Source organism: Maniola jurtina, chromosome 5 (assembly GCF_905333055.1).
Source record: "Maniola jurtina chromosome 5, ilManJurt1.1, whole genome shotgun sequence".
NCBI classification, from domain to species: domain Eukaryota; kingdom Metazoa; phylum Arthropoda; class Insecta; order Lepidoptera; family Nymphalidae; genus Maniola; species Maniola jurtina.
This window is the reverse complement of record NC_060033.1, coordinates 154,342-178,593: the sequence shown is the minus strand read 5'-3', so window position 1 is coordinate 178,593 and position 24,252 is coordinate 154,342. Positions and strand designations below refer to the sequence as shown.

Sequence of the window (24,252 nt, the reverse complement as noted above, 5' to 3'; positions counted from 1 at the left end):
TAAAATGAATTGTAATTTCTATGTTAACCTGCATTTGAGCAAATAAATAAATGATTGATTGATTAAAATTAGAAACTTCATTTTTACACGATTACCCAAAAATATTTAAATCGTAAGTAATGTTTACAGGGTTCATTCATGTATGTGAGTTTCTTTATTCTACCGTAACTTCTAAATGCCTGAACAGATATTTTTGATTCAATTAAGTATGTATTCTTTATAAATCAAAATGTCATAAGTACCTAATAGGAATAGGCCTAATTGATTTTTTTTTGGCCAAAAATATATTTTAAACAGTTTAAGTAAATTAGGATTAGTAGGTAAGGATTTAGGTAATTTTGAAATAATTTAACAACAGCGCTAAACATTTTGTCTTATGTTTTCAGTAGGTACTTTAAATAATCGTTAAGAACGAAGCTGAATCCTGCTGTACATCGCATCCCGGAGCGTGTACCGCGTAATTCGTCCCTCGCTAACGCATTAACACCTTTTTGTGAAGACGGATCATCTGTTCCCATTGTTGTGGTGGGGAAGAGTTTTACCACTAATGGCTCTATTTTGTGTTTGTACATACGTCATCATCATCGTGATCAAGCATCGCCGGCTCAGTACTGAGCACGGGTCTCCTATTAGAATGAGAAGGGTTTGCCCCTAGCCCTACTACGCTGGCCAAGTGCGGATTGGTAGACTTCACACCTTGAGAACATATCGAAGAACTCTCAGACATGCAGGTTTCCTCACGAGGTTTTTCTTCACCGAAGAAGCACATAACTCGAAAAAGGTAGAAGTGCGCGTCCGGAATCGAACTCCTGACCTCCCGGATAGGAGGCTTCATAGGTACCCAATAAGATATCACGGCGCCCAATAATAATGTACGTAAGTATATCGTAAGAATAAGTACATGGAACAACTGCTTGATATAAGCATTGTATAGATCTCGGCGAGAACACGACATTCACCACTATGTACAAGCGATAGATGTCCACGACTGGACATAGGCAGTGGCGTGCAGGTAATAGAGGCACAAAAGCGCTGCTTACCCTGATTCAAATACTTCAAAGCTCATTTTTCATCATGACTGCCATTAAAGAGAGGACTAGCTTATTTATGCTATAAGCCCTGTGCACGCCACTGGACATAGGAACTTCCAACGCCACGGTGTTGCGCCGCCGCCTTACAGCGCCGCCTGCGACTCGTTGGATGTCGTCAGTCAGTAGAAGAAGCGCTTCCTGCGCTCGGCGGTGCGAGCTCGCCACTCTGGCACCTTGTCACTCGTCTACCGTGTTTTCCAACTAGTCCATATTCTCACCTATGATTTAAAATTTCCTCGCGCCAAGACTTAAACTGTAATCTCAAGACGTCCATATTGGCAATATACAGTAAGGTTACACGTCGCCGGCGCGGCCAGGTGTCGCGGGGGAGGGTGTCGCGGGGGAGGGTGTCGCGGGGGAGGGGGGAAGGGGACTGAATTCGATTCCCGGCTATTGAAAAGTTTCAAGAGGCGAAAAGCTTCGACAAACGACGCTAAGTGAATTTCGTGCCCTCGGAAAACACAGGGCCGAACTCGAAACATATTCTTGCTGTTTTCCTTTCATGTGGGTATTTTGACGTCGATTCCACTGTTGGTCTGTGCAGCTTTCACCCTGAAATTACTGAATGAATTTGAACGCTAGGTACTTGGCATACTTAGAAATATTAGGTTATACCTACTTCGGGTCAACATAGGATAGTTTATTCTGAAAAACAAAATGGTTGGAATTTAATTTTTGTCGTGATTTGTGTTGCGACGATCTAAGCTGAAAGCATTATCTACAAAAGTCGCCACACTAGTGTGAAAGGTCGCAATCCTAACTAAAATATTGTCACGTTTACATAATATATTTCAAACAAAATATCACAGATTTCTACTTTTATATTTTAGTTCCATTGTGTTAAATCTGATAGTAACATTAGGTACGCGTATTTCTCCATTGCAATATTCGTATATGCACTGACGCAGAGTCCGCCCCTGTGCGGGCGGCTTGGTTCCAATTTTTATCAATCCCATTTCATTTCCCCTTACGAAAGTTTTCCTGCAATTTCGCGCTCTCAGCGCCCTCTAGTGACGCGCCGCGACAGAAGGACATGTGCCGACGTCGATGAAACCGGATATCTCCGGATATGACCCCGTCTCCGGATATGACCCCGTCTCCGCGCTCGACAGCGAACTCTAGCCGCCGTCGCGCGGAGACCAATCCCGGACTAACAACACCGGATATACCAAGAAGCCCACTAGGGCCGTAAGCCAAGATGGCAGGCCCTAGCCGGTGAAATTCCGGCTAAAAGATCACCACCAGGGTACAATGTTGCCCTGCGCCTCACCCGGGTAAGGAGGCCATGCCTCGAGGCCCGTACCCCCGCTTGGCCGTTCCGACCAAACGGAGAAGACCCGCACTCGATGAAACTGTTCAGGAGAAAAATACCTTACAAAAACTCACTTAGGTTTTTACACCTAGATTTTTAGAAGACTGCTCAAAAAAAGGAGTGCTCGTACCTAATGTTTTCAGTATTAATATCCAAGTGGATTTAAGTTTTTTAAAATCCCGTGGGAACTCTTCGATTTTTGGGACAAAGGGCCGGCCTACTACATCCGTTCCCGGGTTGCAAGCTGTCTCTGGGCGGCCGTGGAAGGCTAGCAAGCAGACAGGTACCTACACTTTTGCATTTGAATACTATTAATTTAAAGCTCTCAGGCCTCAGTTGATATGCTGTTTTGCGGCACTAATTATGAAGGTTTATTTTTTTGTATTTTATTTAGAAGAAGAATAAATAAGCATCTTCTAGGCAAGCGCGCTCTATTTAGGCGCATCAAGGCTGCGTCTAATGGCAGCCAAGCGCTAGTCTATAAATAAATAAAAAGTGTTCAGTCAGTATCGAGGGTTGCTGCGCACATCTCTAGCAAATACAGTGCAGAGCGGGAGTGCGGGCGGAGGTATCAGAGATCACCGCTGACGATGATTTGCCATCCGCACCGACCGGACATTGTCGAATAATAACCACTTACCATAATGTTATTGTACCTACGATACGCGTGAACACTTCGGCCTTCTTTTCGGGAAGTCGGGCGTGGATCAAGGGCTCGTACCTCTAACTTTACGGAATACTTCGGTTTTCGGTTTCGGCTTTACGGAGTACTTTACGGTAAAGGAAAACTTCTTGAAGAAACTTGCATGCCTGAGAGTTATCCATAATATTCCCATAAGTGTGAAGTCTTTCAATTCACACTGGGTCAGCGTAGCTTATGGCCTAGGCCCCAGGCCCTTCTCGTTCAGAGAGGAGACATGCGCTTAAAAATGAGCCGGCGATGGGCTCATCATGATACTGATATCCATGGCTTTGATGTTACAACATCAAAAATAAGTGTAAGATTCCGATTTTGTTTGGAAAGGATTAGTGTGGGTACATATATCTATCTATCGTAAGTCAAAAACAAATATACTTAATAAACAATCATCTAATCGTTCCCACTCACCGCTCCCCGCCACTCCGCGCCGCGCCACTCCGCGCCGAACGCCTCCAAACAAACCTCTTTGTGTCCAATAACGCCGAATAAATCCTTTTTCAAACCAAAACCAACAAACCAATTTCGCCGCAAAAATTCTCCGAACTTTTTTCCACGGCGTTTTCTGCAGTTTTCGAATTTCAATGGACGAAGTTAAATGGCATTTTTTCTGCGGTTTGTACGAAGTTGACCGGCGTGCAACAATGACGCGGCCTCGCCTCGCTGCCTCGCGTTACCGCGAGTGTGAGGCACAATGAGGCGAGCGAGGCAAAAACTGCCAACTCAAATGACCATTGCAAGGATTACGCGCTCAAAGTAGCGCATTGTTGCGAGCTTTGTGCCCGTGTTTGTATTTGATATAATGTAATGCGTCTGGAGTAGTTTCATTGAATGCTGCTTCAGAAATCTTGTGCTTATTTCATTATAATAGTTTTTAATCTTAAAGTAGTGCCTAATGCTATAATATCACAGCTGATCAGCGTCAGTTTACCTCTACCTATTGAAGCTTATTAAATTTCTCTTATTTTGTAAAGAAATGTACCTACTCTACTCACACTTATATTGATTGACAAAAACAACTGTACTCAAATATTTTAAAATAAACAATACTGTGGATGATTATTTTCGGTAAAAATGTAAAACATATATTTTTTATGCATAGTTAATAGTTTTTTTCTGATAGGCATCTGATTTATCGTGCAAAATGTCGAAAAAATACTCGGTGTACTCACTCGCACTTGCCCGGTTTTTTACCCCCGACCCAAAAAGAGGGGTGTTATAAGTTTGACATGTGTATCTGTGTATCTGTGTATCTGTGTGTCTGTGTATCTGTGTATCTGTGTGTCTGTGTATCTGTGTATCTGTGTATCTGTCTGTGGCACCGTAGCGCCTAAACGAATGAACCGATTTTAATTTAGTTTTTTTTGTTTGAAAGGTGGCTTGATCGAGAGTGTTCTTAGCTATAATCCAAAAAAATTGGTTCAGCCGTTTAAGAGTTATCAGCTCTTTTCTAGTTTTCTTGTATAAAAGAAGGTTAGATAACCGTTAGGTTCATAATATTCAAGTGTCAATTGACAAATGTCAAGCTGTCAAGATGGACGTTGCCTAGATATACATAATTATTTATTTGAAAATGATTTGTCGGGGGTGTTGAAAATTTTTAATTTACACTTGTTATATATTTAGATAAGGCAATAATAATATCTCGGATTGTGAAACTCTGAAAGTTTCCTTCTCAAAGTTTTGCCCACAAAGTAAGTTATCGTAACCCAATCCATGCAATCACGGTTCTCAAGCACAATAGTGTCGCACAATGACGGCGGCTGACACACAGACACACACACAGACCGACGCCGTAGATCGTACACAGATAGCTTTGCGCAAGCTATTGGTAACTTGACCATTGTAATTAGCTCTTTGTGTCGCCGCTACGTCTCAGAAACTACCTGTCATACAGGGTGCAATCAGAACGCTAGCAAAATCTTAGCGGTAAGAATAATATACTATCTAGACATAATCCAATGCTAATAAGTAATAACCATATTTTGACTTATACCTACTTTTAGTTTTAGTGCTGTAGTATTGTCTAAACCTGCAATTATAGTCTGTACTATTATGTATTTTGAGGTATACCTACTTAGTTTGCAAAATTTGTCGTAGGCAAGGCATTGACCCCGTGGCACCTAACTAAGCAACTTTCGTTGACCGCAAATATTTTATTTACTACAGGTACACAGCAACTTTAAAAAAATACAAGTTATAAAAAAAATGCATTTTTTAGTGGTATTCTATCAGTAATCATCAGTACTATTTCCTGGCTTCGTTTTTGCTAGCGTTCGACTTAGATACACCCTCTATTTTCGGTGGTATAAGCATGGTAAGCCAGTAATCTAATACTTTCCGAGAAAAACATTTTTGTCCAAAGAATGTAGTTGCAGCACCACTGTGTCAATAGTATAATAATTATTTTATTGTATTTTATACCTATATACTTTTAGAAACGATTTTTTTTAAATATTTTTTCATAGCTATAAACTTACTACAATTACAATATTATAAAGAGATAAAATTTGTAAGTTCGGATGTAAACATCGATCTCCGGAACTACTGATCCGATTCTGAAAATTATTTCACTGATACTTAGATACCTAAAAAGTACAGTAATACCTAGTTATATTATCTCAAAGTGTAACTTTTGTTTTTTTACTCCCGTGGGAATTCTTAGATTTTCCGAGATAAAAGTAGCCTATAGGTATCTACCTACCCGTCTTCGGGGAGCAAGCTTATCTTTAGTCACAATAAGTTAAGCAGATGGGAGCTAGCAGACATACAACACACACTTCCTGCAAACTTCCTTCCACCAAACATTCACTTTTTAATTATGTTTAGAAGTAAATAATGTTTTTATAACTTTTTTTCCCAACCCTGACAGATTTTTCTAAACTTTTCTTTTTGGTTCAGTTAATATAAACCTTTTATTCCAAACAAAACATACTTAGGCCAATAACATGAAACTAAATCATAACAAATGTCTCATCTCACTCCCACCACATTTGTCTCTCTCTCTCACTCCCCGCTGACTCGTTAGCGATTGATAAACGTTGTAACATAATCAAACACAAAATCAACAAAAAGATTACATTCACTACGCTACCACAAACACTTTGCGTATGTAAAACCTCTATATCCATGTCATAAGGTTGATATTTGTTTGTAAAGCTGTGTATTAAGTTGGTGTTTGTGTATAAAAAGCTCGGCATTTGTTCGAGGCGGCACTCAACATGGCGCCTCGATATAAAATGTAATTTTTCTATTTATAATTGTCGCGAGGGTGCGACAATGCTCTCATTTGTGTATAATGGAGATATTTTGTGTCGCTAATGTTGTTAAAACGAGATAAATGACTGTTTTTTCTTACTGGCATGTTTAATTTATCTAAATAATAAATAATGAGTGTTTGAACTTCGAATTAGGTAAATCTGAGCTTCATAAGTCTCAATGATAAGTCTATTGTGACCACAGAGATTGTCACAATCCAACACGATCCGCGAAAGATGAGATATGCTGGAGCAACGGCTTTACCTGCGTGCTCTCCCAGCTATGGGGAACCACCAGGGAACCACGGACCATCAACTTCCCAACTCTGGAATATAGTTCGTATCCTAATAGTTTTTAGGTATCCTAGCTAGGTAAGGTAGGTAGGTACTTAAACGTGTTACGTACAAAACATACCCAACCATCAACGAGACTCGAGGCTGTTTGATAAAATAAAATATCATGTATATACCTAACAGATGAAATTACCCACTGCAGGAGGAAGGTAGGTACCTAGACCTACATGCAGTTAGTATTAATATAATTGGTGCTATAGATCCTTCCGTTGTCTCTGCTACTTGACAAACCTTCAAACGGTCTTTCGAGTTCATTTCTGCGATCAGCTGTTTGCAGGGCTGTCACATTGGGGTTTTAAACAAATTGTCATTTCATGCGTATCGCGCTACAAGATTCATTATTATTTGGTAGCTAGGTACATCTACATTCTACACATCAGACCTAACCACAGCTTGCCGGAATGCTACGGACATTGCCAATCAAGTTGTATTTATGTACAGTCAACAACAAAGCTAGCTTTGCACCCGCCAGTAGGTAAAGCGACTATATAATAGACGAGTGCCATCCAAGCTTTGTTGCTGACTGTATATCTACTACCTATTTAAAAAGAGAAACTAACCGATATAACATCAATCTCAATAGGTATAAAGCTTAAAGCTCAAACTACTGCGTTTAGAATCTTATTATTTCACATCTGTGATGTCTACAATTATGACCTACCTAGTTCTAGCACTAAGAAACGATTTTGATTTTTAAGAAATCCCATCGGGATTCTTAGAAATCAAAGTCGCGGAAAAAAGCTAGTATTGCAATAATATGATATCGTGTAGTAGGTATAAATAACCATAATAATGCACAATACAATTTCCGCATATCTAATTGTGATATCAAACCCGTCGCAGTAACATGTGATTAGCGAGCGAGCAACGCCGCGGGGTGCCGCTACACTATTGCGAATCATTCTTTTGTATCTTTAGGGTTCCCTGAGCCTCGTAGGTAGGTAGGTAGGTTAGAGTAATAGATTGAGATACAGGCCCTAGAATGTTGTAGATACACTGAACAAGGTCCTAGCTATACTTACCTAGAAGATAGGTAGAGGATAGAGTTGCCTGAATAAGAGGTTGATCATTCACATAAAAACAATAACTACTGAATGGATTTGACTGAAAGGAATGGAGATAGATAATATCCTGGATTAGCATATAGGCTACTTTTTATCCCGGAAAATCAAAGAGTTCCTACGGGATTATAAAAAACCGAAAGCCACGCGGGCGAAGCCGCGGGCATCTTCTAGTAAGTAATAATCTCCACTAATCTTAGCTGTTTTGTGTCTTTGCCTGCTTTTATTACGATAAGCGGTAACTCAGATAGGAGGAAAGTATAAAAATCATACGGAACCAAAGAACTGTAGCACGTAACCTGATCGAGGAGCCCAGCGGGTGGCGGGTTGTGCTCTCTGGGTGCTGTTATTGTAACCGCGTGTCGTCAACCCGCAACCCGCTGTTCCTGCTCTAATTAGCGACTGTTTAGGGACTGGGGCGGTGGGTACATTGATACTTGTAGCTTTAATTTAAATACTTTTTTAAAGTTTATCATGCTGACTAATATTCCCCTTTCCCCTCCAACTAGCTTCTGCTAGGAGTAGGTAGGTAGGTGCGACACAAGTGTAGGGGTTTGAACCGGCCACCTTTCGGATTTCAGTCCGCTATCGAGCTGTTTTACATGAATACAGGGATCTTGGTTCCTTACAGCAAGCATTGCGAATGATTACAATATGTTGTACATTGCAGAGTCAACCCTTTTCATCCTAAAAGAAGAAGAGTACACAGTTAGTGGGCCAGTGAGTGGCCAGTGATGATGATGTGAGTTGACATCTCCTGAAGGTGCTCTGTTGTTGGAGTGAAACATGCGTACCTACCTACTTGGTGTGTTTTAAAAGTTTTGTGGTGCGTTACATGTAGTGGTGCGTATTGCTTGCTTTCACATTAGTAGATTAATAAAGGTATTATTATTTAAGTTTTTTGTCTTTTGTTTACATACATTACAATTATTACATTACATAATATTAACAGAAAATGGCATCCAAGTTAATACACCATATTCTATTAGGTAATATCTACTCTCTTTAACTTCTCTATCAGATGTGATTATAATCAAGCTCGAACGAGAAAAAAATGTAACAAATCAAATCGCATCCAACAAAACAAAGTTGTTACAAAAAGTTTGAATTGCCAACGCGGGCGGCGGGGAGCGGGGAGCGGGGAGCGGGGAGCGGGCGGCGGGCAGGGTGGACGCGCCTGTGCTCGTCGCTAATGCATTTTATTTCATTACAGCGGAGATGCTATCGCGGCGATTAGCCGACCCTTGCGAAGGGCTTGCGACACCAGGAGAGAATCAACTGGAGCAGAGCGGATAATAATAGCAGCGCCTCAACTGCAAAAGGGAACAACTCAAATTCGACACGCTTCAGGAGAGGCAAAAACTTAATGATTATAACAGTTCAAATCATGAATTATTAAATTATATTGAAAAGAATTGAACACTTTTAACTGGAGGCACCAATGTTATGTTCTCAAAATTTTACAATAAACCCAATAATACGTATATTAAATTTAAGAGTAATTAAATGCTAATATTGTAATTTTTAGGTTGACCTGCAATCATTGCAGACCTTCCTTTCAACCGACCGACCTTTATCAATAAAATGCTGGTTTGTCAAACAATTAAATATACGATTTAACATCTACTTCAGTGATATTAATTTATGAAGGCACAAGGTAAAAGCGGTGATAACCTACTGGTTAAAACGTCGACCTCCTAGTTGGAGGTCCGGGCTTTGATCCCGGGCATGCACCCCTAACTATTCTAAGTTATGTGCGTTTTAGCAATAACATATCACTTGCATAACGTTGAAGGAAAACATCGTGAGGAAGCCTGCATCATGCATGCCTGAGAGTTCTCCGCAATGTTCTCAAAATTTGTGAGGTCTACCAATTCGCACTTGGCCAGCGTGTTAGACAATGGCCAAACGCTTTTCCTTCTGAAGGGAGACCCGTGCTCAGCAGCTTGATCATGATTCATGATGATGAGAAATTGACAACATTATTCACAATTTTTGGCTCACGATTGGTTATCCTATCTGTTACTGATAGAAAGTGTGAATATCCGTGTTAGCGACAAATTGTGCGGAATGTGGCGAATCAGTGATAACGGCTTAATAGACTGTTTGACTGTTTGGGAGCGTTGAGTGAGCAGTTGAACCGTGATCGCATTGTTTGTGATGTTTGGGGCTTTCAATAACCGTTGTTGTGTAGTTAGCGTAAATAACTACTTTAATACATCAATTGTGTTATACGTATTGGATGAGAAGGTTTTTTAATTATACATTACAATAATAACTATGTAGTACTCTTTCTGCATTACATTCCTCATTGCTGAGGGTTGTGGCCCCTTTCCACTATTCATAATTATAATGGAAGTGGTCTTCCTAGGGAAATAATTACTCGCTGGTTTCCCAGTTCTTTTCGCAGCGGTAGATGAACTGTAGATGAAGCGGTAGAACGAAGCCTCTCTCTCGGAACAACTTTTCCATTTTTAAATACATCTGGGTAAACTGTTGGGGTCTTTTTATTTATTTTGATCATCGATATGGATTTCATGAATAAAAACGCTATATTGTTTGAGTCAATAAAGTGAGTACACAGGTAAAGTTGGTTGTTAGAAATCTCACTTGGCTGGCATACAGAAATGTAAGAGCCTGTAAAAAAAAAGGTAAAATAAAATCTCACTTAGGACAAAATTCGCTATTCCTCTTAATTCTATCAATCCCTGGGGATCCCTTTTTATAATGTGTATTATTATAAATAACGACCAAATGGGTGGTGGTGGTGGACCCAGACGGGTGGTTATCACTGCTCAAGAACATTTGCAGAACCACAGGAACCGGCACTGCGTTGCCCAAGAACTTATTGTACCCTTGAATACTCCCAAGTTAAAATCGAGTGGGGACACAGCAGTGCACTATAAAGAGAGTTTATATTCGATACATTTCGTAAGCAAATTGGTTTTCCAGCTCCACAGTGTTCCGCCGCTAAGTGATGTAAAACGACAAAAATTGCTCGCCGAATCACTGGCGTTTTTTAATAATTGTTTTAAGCTCTAACAAATGAGTTTGAAATTGGATCGGGCTCCAAGCGCTTACAAAAATGGATGCTTAATACGATTAGAGCGAGCGGGACGGCGCTACACGGGGGAGGGAGTGGGGGATAGTTGGCTGGAGATGCTATTCTGGACTGGTGATTAAGAAATTCGCTTTGTTATTTGTAGCTGATTCGTTGTCCTGGCGCCTCGGGCGCGCAACATGTCTGTCGGCAAGTTGAAGGGCGATTGATCTTCAGTCGCACTGATATTACATTTAATGCATAATATGAAGTTCATTCTTTTCACTTTGGTTCTCTAAAGTTATGTCATAAACATAATGCACGTAAATACATGAAAATTGAATTGAGAACTTAATTGGTATATTATTTTAGATTTACCTACCTATGTACTTAGCAGAATATAAATAGCAGTGTGCTTACACTCTATCAGCGGAAAGATGTTGCCTAAAATCCCTTACAAATGACAGAGTCAAAAATCTCAATGGACGCTAATTTTATTATTTTTAATCACTAACCAATCACAAACGAAACTAATTTAATTTCGAATGATTTTTGAAAACATGACTAAGAATGTTTAACTTCCACCGAGATTTTCGTCTCTGACCTCTGTCATTTGTACGGATATACGTAACAGAGAGAGAGAGCACTATCCTTTCCGTAGATAGAGTATATAATATTACAGAGAAGTGAGAGCTTATACTCTGTGTCGTCCACTAAGTAGGTACTGAGCGGGGCGTCGGGGCAGGTCGCAATATAAAACAATAAAATCCGATTAGCCCCTAATAAGCCGTCCAGCGACTCGCGATTACCGACGCCGACGCCTTGACGATCCTGACTGCGCTCTCCACCACCTCGACTAACATGAGACTTTCCTGAATTTGTGACAGACTTCTTTTTTTATTTGTTACAAGAAAATCAACAGCAATCTAGAAAAATAAATATCTTGACGCACAGACAGAAATACGATCAATTACAGATTTTCAAAAAAAAAATCAACTTGAGAGTTTTTTTAATCCAAATAATAAGTAATTGAAATAGAGTGTATAATTACAACTCAGTATTCTAGAATGGTTTCAAAAATCATTCGACATTCAATTAGTTTCGTTTTGTGATTGGTTGGTGACTCAAAATGGCCACTCAGATTTTTGTCTCTGTCATTTGTATCGGATTACGTAACAGTTAATTTCATTTAATGTTGATTGAAATCATAAGTTTGTTTAATTTATTAATTTCATTTTAATATATTGTATTAATGTAATATTCATATTGAGTTTAATGATGAAATGATGACATACATAGGTACACCTTTGTTCAGTGCAATTTCATGAAATATTTACACCGCACATTCAAAATATCAATATTTTTTTTATTTTATATTATATCTTGTCTTAACTTTATCAGTTTACAAAGTAGCTAAGTATTTAGCTACTTTGTATACCATAAAGTATTGGATTTACCTCCATTATCGAGAAATAAGTAGATCTACTGGAAAAAAATGTTTGATAAATTCAAGTGAGCATTCAATAGACGTTTGGAAGAACGGATTAAAAGCTATAGTTAATTCATTCATTTCGGATTCATTCATTCATTCAGAATTCAGCTCACAATGAACAAGGCCGGTCACTTTGTAGAGGTGCAGTAAGTAGCTTTTGTATCAAAGGATTATTTGCTAAACATTCGAAGACACTTCTGAAGTCTTTGTGATAATTTAAAAAGGATTAAAGTGAATAATAATTTTTGCAAGAGATTTATAAAAACGGTTTTAATAACCCATTATGCTGTAGCTGACTTACACCTTCAATTATTATCTACATATTTATTTTTTAAATGCGTTTTTTTCTATGGAGTATAAAAAATATCAGAGTGTCATTCAATTGAATTATTTTACTTTGCAACTTGCATAACAATCACGAATATTACAACTTCACAAATAGAGATTTTCATCATATAAATTTGTTAATAGTAGACCTAATAAGCACCCACTCAAGATTTAAAAAAAAGTAATAGCACCTAATAAAGTAATCACACTAAAAAAACCAGCAGTTTGTACGTAAATATATCGGTGGCGATTCTAAAAGCACTCTAAATGCCATTCGAAACTTTTTTACTCCAAATATCCCAAAAATTAACATTACTAATAAGGCAGTATTACTCTTTAACCAAGATTTCATGATCTGCACACTACAAACCAAATTTATACCTAGTCTACGCTACTTTAAAACTTATAACTTTGATCTCAGAGTTGATATTTAAAAGAACGTAATGGTAATGCGTGGGGTCAGGTAGCAGTGGTGGGTGTTTTTTCAAATCTATTTGAGCTCGGGCAGGTATTAATTTGAGTGCGTGTTATTATGATCCTTGTGATGGATTGGGTGACTCAGCGGATATTTGTTTGGACTTTTAAACTGGGATTTGTGGCAAATGTTCGTCCGAAGTGAAAACTGCTTTGAGTTTCAAGGAAAGATTGACCCTTAATATTCAAGATTTGACCAATGTGTATGACAAATAAACTATGAAGAAGAAGAAAGTAAAATAAAATATTAGTTAAAAATATTCTTATGACATCAAAAGCTTAATATATTTTTCTACATATTATAGGTAAGTGGAAAACACAATATCTGTCAAAAAACAGGCTTAATATTTTAAATTATCTAATCGAAATTGGTTAAATCTGTAGCGCTACATTATTTTACGATAAAATATTTTTTTTCTACAAATATATACTTATATTTGAATTTCTGAGTGACAGGCAGATACATAAATATATTATGCAAAATTAATAACTGCCTTACAAATAGTCAAAATCGACGTAAAATATCGCTTCAAAGTGGAGGTTTATGAAAATGATGATATCAGCGGCCGCCAACAAAGGCTCTGTGAGATCAGTATCGGCCATCGGGTCATGATGAGTTGTCAGCGTTTTGCGGTGTCGCTAATAACAGACTGGCGGTTAAGTGGTTTTCGCTTAACTTCCTGCACGAGCCGATTTTTTGTATTAATTTTGTTTCTATAACTACCAGATGCTCATGGTGCAAAACCCCATGTATCATGTACAGGTGCGGTTACCCTAATAGGACTTTCAATAAATCATGGTGCATGTTTCTAGTTCATCATATCCGGTCATGCATAAACATTTTATTTATATTATGTAAGGAGATAGGTACAAATGCTATTATAGTAATTTGTTAAATGGTTGACAAATAGATTGCCTTTGCTAATTTCCAGAATTAAAGATCGAAGAAAGTTAAAATGTAAAGTTAATAATTTTAGTTATTAAAAAGACACTTTGCAGAAGTTTGACTTTTCCGCTAGAGTTTAGTGTTCTTCTATTGAACGATTCTCTACTCTCTCTTGACTCTTTTATATATTTGTGTCAGTGATTTCTTCATTCATCTATAGATAGCCTATACCCCGTACTTAGCCGCCAATATGGCAACTTGGTAAGTTAGGTAGTTCCTTGGGGACGATCAACGTGAATAGTGTGAAAAGTGAGTTAGTGTTGCACGGCGCCGCGTATTGCCGCGGTCACCGAGTTACCGGCTCCGCACTGATTGCTCGCTGACCGGACAGTATGGGGCAACTTTACAGATCATTTCTACAATAGTGGGAAAAGTGAGTTAGTGTTGCACGGCGCCGCGTATTGCCGCGGTCACCGAGTTACCGGCTCCGCACTGATTGCTCGCTGACCGGACAGTATGGGGCAACTTTACAGATCATTTCTACAATAGTGGGAAAAGTGAGTTAGTGTTGCACGGCGCCGCGTATTGCCGCGGTCACCGAGTTACCGGCTCCGCACTGATTGCTCGCTGACCGGACAGTATGGGGCAACTTTACAGATCATTTCTACAATAGTGGGAAAAGTGAGTTAGTGTTGCACGGCGCCGCGTATTGCCGCGGTCACCGAGTTACCGGCTCCGCACTGATTGCTCGCTGACCGGACAGTATGGGGCAACTTTACAGATCATTTCTACAATAGTGTGAAAAGTGAGTTAGTGTTGCACGGCGCCGCGTATTGCCGCGGTCACCGAGTTACCGGCTCCGCACTGATTGCTCGCTGACCGGACAGTATGGGGCAACTTTACAGATCATTTCTACAATAGTGGGAAAAGTGAGTTAGTGTTGCACGGCGCCGCGTATTGCCGCGGTCACCGAGTTACCGGCTCCGCACTGATTGCTCGCTGACCGGACAGTATGGGGCAACTTTACAGATCATTTCTACAATAGTGTGAAAAGTGAGTTAGTGTTGCACGGCGCCGCGTATTGCCTCGTCATTCGCAGTCGAATATGTTAACCACTACACTAATGTGTCAGTTGAAACCGATGAAAGTATAATAGTTGCATGTAAGTATTCGTCGTGTACTGTCGCAAGTCGCAAGTCGCCTGCAGGTAGCAGTTCCGTAACTCGATTGTCGGGATGACCTCTGAATGCCTCCTCCCCCCGTGGTCCAGCGCCTCCGTAATTCTCCCCTCTTGTCCTATTAGTTTTGCTCCTAATGATGTTTTCATGTAATTCCACTCTATTCTAACATTGTATCTAGATGGCGGAACCTACTAAATAATATCTTGCAAGTCAATGCGTCTTCGTCCGCAAGGAATTAAGTTTTAATGGAATGTTTTAAAATCTTCTTCTAGCTGTTTTTTGAGGCTCATCTTAGGGTTCACCATCACCACTATTAAAAACCAAAACTTTAAAGCCAACCACATATATATAAGTACGAGTATAATTAACAGATCAACCCTGCACCAAAAGATATTACTTATTTGTGTATTCAGGGTAGATTCAAAGCCGAACTATTTAATTATACTTCCCCCCCCCCCCTCCCTCCCCCGCCCCAGCCCCCGCCCCCCAGCCGCAAACATTATGAGCTCTAATCAAATAAACTGCCTTAAAGAGCCGCGCACATCGCGAGCGAGATCAAGACTGCGCGAGTTTCCCTTTTTGTTAACTTCGCCAACTCCAAGCACACATTGCTCCACAGTTTAATTAACTTGAAGCTTTCAAAGTGTTCGTCTGATTTTTTTCATAAATATTCTCCGAAATTAAGTAAAGTCAAAGCAAAAGTATAGGTACAACCTCTCGCACTGCTAAGGGTAACAGGTAGAGATCTCTTATAGATCTGTCCACTAAGTGTTTCCCTGTCCACTTTTTCTTTCTTTTTCTTTTTATTGTTATAAGTTTTTGGTACAAATAAATATAAATATAAAGTACTCATGCACAGTACTGAGTCGCCGAGGGGGTGATGGATCTGATGCAGAAGTTATACCTAGGTATAATTGCAACCTGCTACTCAGTATATACAGTTGGCGTCGTTCTCATCTAGCAGACCAAGGTATCCAATGTCCATGATAAACAAAGCACCGGGCACTTCATTAAGTAAGTAGGTAGGTACAAGTGAAAATCGTAGTTGCAATAGATAAACCAGATAAACAATGTGCGCGATATTTAATCACTGAACATTACCCTTAAAGTTAAAATAATGAATCGCTAATCGAGAATTGAACGTTAAATTAAACGAGTTTGCGTTCCAGATTGATTCCAATAAGTGGGGGGGGACTAATCTACGACCACCACATCACGTTTTGGTTTAGTGACGCACCGACCTACGAATTTTATGTCGACGAACTGAAAAACTCAATTTTTAGGGTTCCGTACCTCAAAAGGAAAACGGAACCCTTATAGGATCACTTTGTTGTCTGTCTGTCTGTCTGTTCGAGTACGGAACCCTAGGTGCGCGAGTCTGACTCGCACTTGGCCGGTTTTTTTCTTATTTTGCCTGAAATCAACCTGAATGAACTACGCCCTATGCATTGGACGAGTCATTTCCAGTAAAAATGTTTGCGAGCTCAACTCACTTTTGTGAAAAAGTTTAGATATCGTACTAATCTAATTTTGACAGCTTTGACAGACTATTTCTTCGAAATAGTACCACGCCGTCCGTAGTAATTTAGTTCAATGCAATTTGAACTTCCCAAAGGTAACGCTATGATTTTCCGTCCGTCGTCCGTCTCCCTTAACTATCGCTGTGCCCAAATTTCGTCAAAACCGGATTAACGGATGGGCCATGAAAGGTAACAGACAGACAGACTCACTTTTGCATTTATAAAAGGTATTAGATAATAGCTTATTTCATCGGCGTGGACGATACTTTCACCCCCTATTTTACGTCACAGTAGTCAGTCAGTCACCTTTTGCTTCTATAACTAGTTTTTTAGTAGTGTTCAATGTTCATATCAGAATGAATGGATGAGGGATGCGGGGATCGTGTGTGGGGACCCACTGTCACGCAGGCCTATGTCCAGCAGTGGACACAAGCAACTTGATTGATCTAAGAGCTTAGGATTGAGGACAAGCTATCGATAAGATTCCGTAGGACCTCTCTTATCGACATCCCGCCATCCCTAGCAGCCCGCCAGTTGACAGCGCTGTAATTGTTGAATGAGGCAGCATTAAAGCGCCAATTAACCGACATTGATTGCTTCTCCCCCCTCCCCCTCTATCCCCCCCGCTGCTAATCCCGGGGAGGACGAAAAGTTCGCTCGCTGCCATCAATTAACGCTGTTGCTGTTTAGTTTAATCGGGTTAATTTATTTTGCTTTGCAGTTTTAACTAACTCGATGGCGCAACAGACAAGGAGATTCGTTATTCTATTTTCTCGTCGTATTTAAACTGACTGACATGTGGGGTCGAGACGTTTGTAACTAGTCACAGCTTACATTGCGTTTCCCATGAAGCGATCTGCAAGGGTATTGCAATAACCTATCGAAATATTCAGTCATCACAGTTACACAATGCAATAATAAATTCAGAACAAAAAAAGATGATATGAAAATTTCATTCCACGATCTCATAACGAACTTCAAAGTTTTCGGAGTTATCTAGGTAGGTATATGCGCAATTGAATATGACTTGGTCGGTGAAAGAAAACATCGTGAGGAAACCTACATGCCTGAAAGTTCTCCATAATGTTCTCAAAGGTGTGTGAAGTCTGCCAATCCGCACTTGGCCAGCGTGGCATACTGTGGTCTCCTTCCACCAGTGGGGCTGGCGATGGGTTGATGATGATGACGTTTTCTTCAGCCGTGGCTAGCTACCACCCTACCGGCAAACTCGTGCTACCAAGCGATTTATCGTTCTAGTACGATGCCGTGTAGAAACCAAAGGGGTATGGGTTTAGTAAAAACTGCCATACCCCTTCCATCCATCTTCCATCTTAGACTGCATCATTTCTTCATTAGAATGGATTGTCTATCGTCTCTGACGGTAACAATCTAATATCTAATGATAGAAACGGAGAAAAGCATTAGCTTAGAAAAACACCAACTTCTAAATTTTTGTGATTTTTGCAATAACTCAAACCAAACCACTTTTTAGCAAAAGGACTGCTAAAAAGGCTACAGTACCGAGAAACCCAAGCGCAATCATTGCGACAAATTTTTCTCGTGGCTTAGGCAAAGCTTTGTCCATTTGTCAGTGCAAAATTCGTGAGTGAGAGGCTTCTCGCATTGATTGTGCTTGGCTGTCAGCGTAGTCAGCGTGGCGTAATTCAGTCAGCGCAGACTGTTTTGTATGTCAAATGAAATAAATTGAAACAAAACTCTCCACTCCCATGCGCAAATAAAATGAATGTCAAAAAAATTGCGTGCAATTTGAAAGGATACACAAACATTTTTAGATTAGTCGCGTCGGGGCCGGGGGCCGGCCTGACCTCGGATGACAAAACGTGGTAACTCAAAATTAGTGAAATTGGGAAAATACTATTTTTCGTCAGTTCTTTGAATCGTCTCCTCTAGGATGACAAAAGCGATAACGCGCAACAATGCTGCATAGGTTACCACATTTTATCAGGACATTAGATAAGCGAAGCCGATGCTATAAGTTCGTGTATACTCGTGCCATGACAAAATACTGTAAGCTAGGATTGCGCTGTTTTGTTGCGATAGTTGATATGGTGGATGCAGTTTATTATGACAAAACAACATTTAGGGTTTGTCAAATGTTTATAGGACTTTGAGGATACTGTTTTCTTACTAAATAGATTACCTTATTTTTTGACTTGATTGATTTGACTAGAGTGAGGGAACTCTCGGTTTTGATCCTGAATCGACATCTGTCAAATATTAGGCTAGGGGTGACGTGGTGAGCTATGTCTGATTAGTGGGTGAAAGTCTGACGCTGCGGCCATGGTGGCTGTTTTCGTCGTATCTTTTCGCTAGTACAATTGTGGCTTATTTTAAAACGCTAATTTCTACGGAATAAAATCAAATTTTTCAAACTTTTATGAGTTTTAGCAAAAAAAAGCCACTCCTGCCGTTGTGGCGTTATTCGTAGGATGCAATGAAATGTAGCTAACATTTGACGGCTGCCAGTGTAGGTGAAGCCTCGATGTTCTATTAAGAGCTTCGTAACTGTCGTGAACTGTGACACTATGGCATAGTTCAGGAGTAGGAGATCAAATCAAGCCATATGACTAAACGTGGTTACCCGAGTTACCGCCTTTTGTCATCCGAAGGCAACAGGGAGGCTGGAGGTCCGCGTATATAGCGTCGGGTTAAGCGAGTGGTTTACAGACAACCAGCGGGTAATTAATAACGCGGACCGACCATTAATGTAGGACTCTGCGGGCGGCGCCGCGGGGCGCCACGCTGGCGGGAGTACGGGGACACACATCCGCGGATTGTTTATCGATCCAAGGATTCAACTGGTTTGGTTGAACCTAAATTGGATGAATCAATATCAAAAGATGTTCGTGAAATTTTCGTTGGCACGACACATAGTAAACACACTGCTTAAGTAAAGTTAAGGTGTTATTTTTTAACCCCCGACCCAAAAAGAGGGGTGTTATAAGTTTGACGTGTGTATCTGTGTATCTGTGTGTCTGTGTATCTGTGTATCTGTGTATCTGTCTGTGGCATCGTAGCGCCTAAACGAATGAACCGATTTTAATTTAGTTTTTTTTGTTTGAAAGGTGGCTTGATCGAGAGTGTTCTTAGCTATAATCCAAAAAAATTGGTGCAGCCGTTTAAGAGTTATCAGCTCTTTTCTAGTTTTATTGTAGAAAAGAAGGTTACATAACCGTTAGGTTCATAATATTATGTCAATTGACAAATGTCAAGCTGTCAAGATGGACGTTGCCTTGATACATAATTATTTATTTGAAAATGATGTTTTGGAAAACTCTGATACTTTGGATCGTAGGCGCGGAATAGTCCAAGAAAATCGGTTCAGCCGTTTGAAAGTTATCAGGTCTTTTCAGTCTTTTCTAGTTACTGTAACTTCACTTGTCGGGGGTGTTATAAATTTTTAATTTACACTTGTGTAAATGTTCAATGTGTTTGACGTGTGTTGGATCAGCAAACAAGCTCCAGCGTGTAGCTAGCTGACGTCGGTGGCTTCGTCCGCGTGCAGTCAGCTCTTTAGGGTTCCGCACACAAAGCGTAGAGCCCATTAATGTCACACTGCTGTGTGTCCATCTGACTCTAGGTCGATTTTTCAAGAGATCCCATGGGAACTCTTTGCCTGTACCGTTTTAGTTTTAGCACAACTTTGAACATAATTTTATTACAGTTTTAGTCCGAGTTGCTTGGAAATGAGTTCAGTTTAGTATTCAGTGGGCAAAAAACTTCCAATTTGAAGAAAAATAAGTTTTTTGATCGGAAGTGTAACAACGCTGTACTTATTAATCGGCCAGCATCTTACTTATAAGCCTTCAACAACTTGCTGGTCTTACTATTGAAGTTCCAGCGGGTCTGGTCCCGTGGTCGCGTGGTCGCCCCACGCTCCACCTGTCGTTGTCAGGCTTTGATCACAGAATTATCCTTTCTGCGCAAACCTCCCCCGCCGCCCCGCCGCCTCGCCGCCCCGCCGCCCTGCCCGCCCCCGCACGCTCCGCACCCCGCAGTGATTGTTGCGGGCCCATTAAACGATCATTACCGCCTCAAAGAGTTGCCTTAATTGCTCCAAAAATGTTGTCATAACTCCGTAACGAAGATCAGACGTAATTGGATGAACGGGAAGATGGTTATTATGTGCTATTATTTACTTTACTAGCTTTTCGCCGCGTCTTCGCGTGGCGACGAGGTAAGTAATTAATTGTTATCTTGTGCACCTTTTAAACCAAAAGCGGCTGTTAACTGCTCTTTTGGTTCAAACCTATACTTTTCTCTGATTTGAGAGGAAATAATAAGCAAATGAATTCAAGAAAAAGCTTGCCGCTTGTAGGTACTAGCTAGTACCTAGTAGGTACTAGGTACTTACCTAATACTTACCTACCTGAGTAAGTAGGCATAGAATAGACAACGATAATAAATACTTAGTCATGGTATGGCGGAGTCATCATGCGTATGCGTAAATCTATCTGTAATTAATTAGATAAGTATATTAATTATGGGTTTGCATATAAAATAATGGTTCACAATAATAAAATAGTACTTAATTTTAAAATGAGTTTTCCATGCATGCTTGCAACTCAGGTCACATTGCGGACATTAAAACATTTTGGAGCTGACTAACACCTCGACATTTAAGTTGACCATTTAAATCACACCCGTTTCATAACAAGTACCTAGCACCTAAACAATCCACGACACACTCAATTTCATTAGTCAGATTGAGTGTAAATAATTAACGGAACTAAGCCGCACGCGACCGACAATCACTTAATTTCACTTATTTTCAAAAGCCATTTACTTAATTCCCCGCAATTTGTCGATATCGAGCGGCGTAAAAAGATCCATTACTGCAATGATTTCAGTCGCTTCAGTAATTATTGAGATGGCAATGATAACAAATCAATTATTGCTTTTATTTTGTAGTTACTGAGTGGTTTTCTACGTAGGTACCTTATTCGTGGAAATTGCTGTACGATGTACCTACACCTACTCACCTACTTACCTAATTTGCAAATGACATTATGGCACAATACTTTTGTACGCCATGCTTGTAGGATATGTAGATATTACCTGTCTAAAAAAACTGTCTTCAAAAACCACAAACACTGATTTTTGAAAGTGTTTTTTTTTAATTTTTTTTTGTATTTGTGGTTATTGAAGTGGGTTTTATTTTTTCGTTAAATTTTTTTTTTTTCACAATTTTTAGTTTCCCCATTGTACTAAAATATGCTATAAGTACCTACCTGGTTAAAAACCTACTGTTTCCTAAGCTATTTATTACATGGATCGCGAGCAATTTACTCTTATCCATTTTATTTTATTTTATTTATATTTATTATTATTAACATTAATCTTATAAATTATAATACATTGAGGAGTTCTGTTTTCCATCTTCGAAGATATTCATCAGCTCTTCACGAAATTTAGGTATATGGGACCACCTGGAAAGTATACCCTTTCAAACAAAAAAAATCCAAATCGGTCCAGGCGTCTTTAGTAATCGGAATCTTTTTTTTTTTAATGTATGTTACATTAAAAAAAAAAGAAAGATCGGAATCTTTTTTTTTAATGTATGTTACATTAAAAAAAAAAGATTCCGACGAATTGAGAACCTCCTCCTTTTTGAAGTCGGTTGAAAATACTAGTACCTAATGTATCTAGTTATGTATGTATGTAGTTAGTATGTTGTTAGTCTTAATTGTAGTTTTTATTGTTAGTTTTAAGAATTATTGTACTTTTGGCTTTTTGAGTAGTTAATTTAATTATTATAGAATTTATGCAAAGAATGTCTTAGGTTAAGTTTTACTATTTAGAAGTTGTAGATTAAGCATGTTGAGTTAGCCTGTAAGTGAGTATACATTGATAGTCCTAAGTTTATATAAGTCGTCATAATTATTTTTCTTTGTATACCGTTGGCTTCCTATTAAATAAAATAAAATAAAATAAAATAAAATAAAATAAAATAAAATCTACCTACCTACCTAGGTATTACCTACCTGAAAATTTTGGCAAAATTAAAGATTCTTATTTCTGATAGATTGTACTTACTTAAATAGGATTTTAGATTAACTATTTATATCTAAGTAGGTACCTTCCAGAATTAGTTCGAGCAATAGTGAAATTACCTTGTAGGTACCCAATTTTGTCTAGGTACGTACCTACCTACCTTAGTAGGTACTTACATCAAAATCTGTTCAGCGATTCTAAAGGATGAAGTTTAAAACATAAAATAATAATGTTTTACAAATACCTAGTAGGTTATAGGCATATCGTAGTTGGTAAGCAAGATCTAAAGAAGGCTGCATTACGAATAAAAATATCAACTGCTTGTTAAAAAAATTCAATAAAAGAACTCAATACATTTAAAGGTAAATTATTCAAACAAGTCTGAATTGAAAGGAAGCCAAGAACCACAGATAACAAGGTGTTAATGGCGCTAACTTTAAAAAAGCCGGTCAAAAGCTAACGCGGTTTTCTCTAAGCTACTCGTTACTTCCCCGAGTTAACCCTCCGACGCGCGGACAAAAGAAACGAGGCACAAAAGACCCGCGTCAAAGAAAAAAACTCGCGCGCGCCCATTGGCCGATCGGCCGTGACGTCACGCGCGCCCCGCCCCCTAGCAACCGTCGCCACCGCCGAGATGAGACCGAGCGAGACGGACGCTCCGGCCGAATGAGACAACCGTCATATTGACGACGGCGCTTCCGACTGCAAAGGACCGTAACCAACCCACTACCGTCATTAGAAAATGTACTGTGTGATAAGTCAAGACAAGGTGTACAGTTCAATGCGATGAAGTAGCTTTTAAAAGATGTATTGAAGCGGTCAGTCGTGAAAGCTGTTATTGTTGGGTTACCGGTTTACCGATTTGGTTAAATTCGTGTGTTAACAGACAGATGCCCGACTGTTTGCTCGCTCGGACCCGGCCGAGTGTACTCGGGCAGCCAATTACCAGTGTAATTGCTTCAGTCTGATTAATTAGCGCTCTATTTGTACTCTGCGCTTCATGTATTGACACTTAAGTACCAATGTTTTGGGCTTCTTATTACCTAATAAGGGGCAACATTCGAACTATGGGTGCTCATAAAGTTTGTTGAAGGAATATCAGTTTCATAATATCAAATTCAAGGTCAAAAAATTTTGTACTGGGCGTACACTTCATAAATCGTGCGAAATATAAACTACAATCAATAAAATAAAAATGGAAAGGGTAGGTATAAGGAAATCAATGTGACAATCGAAAAACTTTATTACGCTTAAAGAACGCAAACTAAACAGTAACAAGTCGGATTCAAAGAATACGATCAGCCAACACTCGGCACAATCGGCCCAATCAGAGGTGAAAAACACTATTGAACGCTTCAATACCACGAGGAAGTCCCGAGGGGCGAATGCTAATAGTGCCTCGCACCGCGCCAAACAAAATCACTTCGCGACCCGAAAATTCGCACTTTCAATGGGCAATTGCACCCCCACTCGGAGCCCCGCCCCTTTCGCAACCCCGACGAGGCTTCGCGGCTTCAGTCAGTCGCGCTCGTCCGCTCGGGCAAG

The 24,252-nt window shown here is 39.7% G+C and overlaps 1 long non-coding RNA gene across 1 annotated transcript; it reads right to left on the bottom strand.

Annotated features, from left to right (window-relative positions):
- Positions 1-2,822: 2,822 nt before the first annotated feature.
- Positions 2,823-18,565, bottom strand: LOC123865393. Its single transcript, XR_006795965.1, has 3 exons — positions 18,519-18,565; positions 5,390-5,392; positions 2,823-2,834 (listed from the first exon to the last, which is right to left on the bottom strand). It is a non-coding gene; the product is annotated as an uncharacterized LOC123865393 (long non-coding RNA).
- Between the last annotated feature and the right edge of the window lie 5,687 nt (positions 18,566-24,252).